The sequence below is a fragment of the Camelus dromedarius genome, chromosome 16 (genome assembly GCF_036321535.1).
Source record: "Camelus dromedarius isolate mCamDro1 chromosome 16, mCamDro1.pat, whole genome shotgun sequence".
Taxonomy (NCBI): domain Eukaryota; kingdom Metazoa; phylum Chordata; class Mammalia; order Artiodactyla; family Camelidae; genus Camelus; species Camelus dromedarius.
The window spans coordinates 58,238,979-58,244,173 of NC_087451.1; positions in this window are offsets into that span (position 1 = coordinate 58,238,979).

Consider the following 5,195-nt stretch of genomic DNA (forward strand, 5'->3'; position numbering starts at 1 on the left):
TTCTTTTAGGGCCTTGCCCTTTATGTGACTACCTGTTTGGCACTTTGGCCTGGTTCTGAAATCAGACTCTCCCAACTAGAACTGACTAGTTTTTAGGCCACAGAGGCTGTTTCATTCTTTCTTTCTTTTTTTTTTTTTTAATATTTTTTATTGATTTATAATCATTTTACAATGCTGTGTCAAATTCCAGTGTAGAGCACAATTTTTTAGTTATACATGAACATATATATTCATTGTCACATTTTTTTCTCTGTGAGCTACCATAAGATCTTGTATATATTTCCCTGTGCTATACAGTATAATCTTGTTTATCTATTATACAATTTTGAAATCCCAGTCTATCTCTTCCCACCTCCCGCCCCCTTGGCAACCACAAGTTTGTATTCTATGTCTGTGAGTCTATTTCTGTTTTGTATTTATGCTTTGTTTTGTTTGTTTGTTTTTTAGATTCCACATATGAGCAATCTCATATGGTATTTTTCTTTCTCATTCTGGCTTACTTCACTTAGAATGACCTTCTCCAGGAGCATCCATGTTGCTGCAAATGGTGTTATGTTGTTGGTTTTTATGGCTGAGTAGTATTCCATTGTATAAATATACCCCATCTTCTTTATCCAGTCACCTGTTGATGGACATTTAGGCTGTTTCCATGTCTTGGCTACTGTAAATAATGCTTCTATGAACATTGGGGTGCAGGTGTCATCCTGAAGTATAGTTCCTTCTGGATATATGCCCAGGAGCAGGATTCCTGAGTCATATGGTAAGTCTATTCCTAGTCTTTTGAGGAATCTCCATACTGTTTTCCACAGTGGCTGCACCAAACTGCATTCCCACCAGCAGTGAAGGACGGTTCCCTTTTCTCCCAGAGGCTGTTTGTTTGGAGATGTGCTGGTTCAAGCTTCAGCCCAATTCCCTCTGGAATAAAGCCTGTTCTATTGGGACTGTTCTGAGCTGCTTTCAGCCTGGCTCCTCTGGGACCAGATTGTTTCTTTAGAAATGGCTGGTATTAATCCTGCAACCTGTTTGAGGCATTCAGGCTGTTCAAAAATTATTATCTTAACAGTGTGGAGATTCCTCAAAAGACTAGGAATAGACTTACCATATGACCCAGGACTCCCACTCCTGGGCTTGTATCCAGAAGGAACCCTACTTCAGGATGACACCTGCACCCCAATGTTCATAGCTGCACTATTTACAATAGCCAAAACATGGAAACAGCCTAAATGTCCATCAACAGGTGACTGGATAAAGAAGATGTGGTATATTTATACAATGGAATACTACTCAGCCATAAAAACCGACAACATAACGCCATTTGCAGCAAGATGGATGCTCCTGGAGAATGTCATTCTAAGTGAAGTATGCCAGATAGAGAAAGAAAAATACCATATGAGATTGCTCATATGTGGAATCTAAAAAACAAAAACAAAAACAAACAAACAAACAAACAGACAAAAACAAAGCATAAATACAGGACAGAAATAGACTCATAGACAGAGAATACAGACTTGTGGTTGCCAGGGGGGTGGAGGGTGGGAAGGGATAGACTGGGATTTCAAAATTGTAGAATAGATAAACAAGATTACACTGTATAGCACAGGGAAATATACACAAAATGTTATGATAACTCACAGAGAAAAAAATGTGACAATGAGTGTGTAAATGTCCATGAATGACTGAAAAATTGTGCTGAACACTGGAATTTGACACATTGTAAAATGATTATAAATCAAAAAAAAGTTTAAAAAAATTAAAAATAAATTACAGGTGTACAATAAAAAAATTATTATCTTACTCCAAAGAAAAACCTCAAAATGGGATCCCAGTTATCTAAATATTTTGAGACTGCCTCCCTGGCAGGGATCCTGGACAATTTTATGTTTGAAAACCACGGTTCTTCATCATGAGCATTTCTAATTAGGTGGGCTGACCTAATCAAAGGCAATTTAGAACATTAATGGTCATTAAGGGGAACTTTTGAAATCTCCAAACTTACTTTTCTTAAAACCAAATTGGACCACTATAACTCTAAAATTTCCAAAATTGAATGGAATTCCTATTTTGATTGATATTTTGAGACTTTCAAAAACATTATCAGGAGCCTAAATTGCTTCTCTGCCAAATAACATTTTAAGATTAACTGAGGCAAACACTTAAAGGAAGATAAAACGGCTTCTGAAGCCTCGTGCTCCTCCCCCCCTGCCTCCTTTGTCTCAGGCTCCACCTCCAGTGCCATCTTGCCTGTCCCCTTCTGTGCTGCCTACACTTCCTCTATTCCCTCAGCTCCCCCATACTAATTCTGTCACTGAATTTCCCTTTTTCTTTGAAGCTCTTCCCACTCCTTTTTCCTCTAAACCTGTCAGAATCTCTCCCATTAAAATTAAGCCTTCTGAGGATCTAGAAGCTGAACCCTTACTTTTATATATTTCCTGGATAAAAGCTGAACTGAGAGCCACAGTCAAAAGTTTTCCCAAAGTAACTGAATATCCTTATTGATATGCTGAGGAATTTAATATATTCACTCAGAAATATCAGATTCCCTCTTTCCTTTTTCTGTATATGCAAGGGATAGGAATGCTGTTGGGGTACTCACCCAAAAACATGAGGACCACCATACTCACAGGATATTTTAACCAACAACTGGACCCTATGGCATAGGGATACCCCCTTGCCTTAGAGCCACTGCTGCCACTACCCTTTTGGTTAAGATCATTGAGAAAATTGTGGGATCTCCTTTAACCATTTTTGTGCCTCCTGTAGAAGCCTCCTGAATTTTCATCACACTCAACATTTCTCAGTCAGCTACTTCACCTTCTATGAAGTTCTCTTATTAACTGCTCTTCACAAAACTCTTTCACTTTGTAATAATATTAACCCTGCTACTCTTCTCCCTTCCTTCTCTGATGAGTTCCCTTATGCTTGCTTGATGGTAATGGATCACCTCCTGGCTCCTGGTGATGATCTGCAGGAAATTACTTTGGGTAATGCTGACTTCTCATCATTCACTGATTGTTCTTATTTAAAAGATGACAATGGCAAATATTGTGCTGGGTATGCTATTGCAAAAATTAAAAAAAAGATGTCGTTCAGGAAGCATCTTTACCTATGGCTACTTCAGCCTAATAGACTGAATTACATGCTCTTACATGAGCTTACATTTTAGCCAAGGGCAAAACTGCCAACATTTATACTGACAGTGGATATGCTTTCAGAGGAGCTCATGACTTTGGAATGTTGTGGAAGCAGCATGGCTTCCTTACTTCCAGCAGAAATAAAAATAATGGCTCTAATGTTCAGAAATTACTAGATGTTTTTACATACCACTTTAGCTATTATTAAGATTTTGGGGCATTCTAAACTTGACTCTCTGGAAGCTAAGGAAATTCACTTCGAGGGCATTTCTTTAAGGAATGTTGCTGTTAAAGGAACCAACAGCAGCCAAACTGTCTGTCATGGTCCAAAGGGATATTTCCCCAAATGATAACTTATGAAAATTAGCTAGAGAAGCCCAACATTTGGCCTCAGAAAAGGGAAAAAGAAGATTGGAAATTCAATACATGTTGGTTTGATAAAAAGAGAAGCTCCAGTTTGGACCAAATAACAATCTAGTCCTAGAGACTCTACAATTCCCACTCCTCATCACTGTACATGCATCAGAACATTGGTCTACTGGCAAAAATGAATCAATACAAGGTGGGGGTACATTAAGAAGGCCACAAAAAGTGCCCATCTCACTTGTCTCACTTGTCTGAAGTACAATGCAGGGAAGTCTGCTTCTATTGCTCTTTGGGAATGTAAACTGGTGTAGCCACTATGGGTAACAGTATGGAGGTTCCTTAAAAAACTAAAAATAGACTTAGCATATCATCCAGCAGTCCCACTTCTGGGCATATATCCAGAGAAAACTATAATTTGAAAAGATATATGCACACCGATGTTCATAGCAGTACTACTTACAATAACCAAAACAAGGAAACAACCTAAACATCCATCAACAGATGATTGGATAAAGATGTGGTGTGTATACACAGTGGAATATTACTCAGCCATAAAAAAAGAATGAAATGATGCCATTTGCAGCAGCATGAATGGACCTAGAGATGATCATACTGAGTGAAGTAAGTCAGAGAGAGGAAGACAAATATATGATATTGCTTATATGTGGAAGGGAAAAAAATGATACAAATTCTACTTACAAACCAAAAACAGACTCACAGACAGAGAAAACACACTATGGTCAGCAAAGGGGAAAGAGTGGGGATGTATAAATTAGGGGTTGGAGAGTAACAGATACATATTACTATATATAAAATAAATGAACTGTATAACACAGGGAACTATATTTAATTTCTTGTAATAATATATAATGGAAAAGAATCTGAAAAGAAAAAAAATGTATGTATGTATATATATAACTGAATCACTTTGCTGTGTACCTGAAACTAACATTGTAAATCAACTACACTTCAATAAAAAATAAAAAAATGAGATAATACTATTTGCAGCAACATGGATGGACCTAGAGATTATCGTACTAAGTGAAGTAAGTCAGACAGAAAAAGACTAATGTCATGTGATAGCCCTTATATGGGGAATCTAAAAAAGATACAAATGAGCTTATTTAAAAAACAGAAAGAGACTCACAGATATAGAAAACAAACTTACGGTTACCAAAGGGGAGTGTTGGGAGAGGGATAAATTAGGAGTTTGGGATTAACAGATACAAACTACTATATATAAAATAGATAACCAAGAAAGACCTACTCTATAGCACAGGGATCTATATTCAATATCTTGTAATAACCTATAATGGACAAAATCTGAAAAAATATATGTGTATATTTAAGCGTATAACTGAATCAATTTGCTATACTCTTAAAACTAACACAACATTGTAAATCAACTGTACTTCAATTGAAAACATAAAAAAAAGAGACCTGCAGAACTGTGAGACAATAAATTCTTTTTTTAAGCCACCCAGTTTGTGGTACTTTGTTAATGTAGCCCTAGAAAACTAATACATCTTTCATTGCCTTTGAGCTTTTTAAACTCTATGAATTGTAGATAACTGATAGCAAAGCAAAATAATCCTTGTCTACAGATGTGTAAATTTTGTCCTGTCCAAGTAGCGGTTTAATTGGCTTCCTTCCCCTACTGTGAAAGAAGCTAGTTTTGTTCCTATTTGCATGTTCATT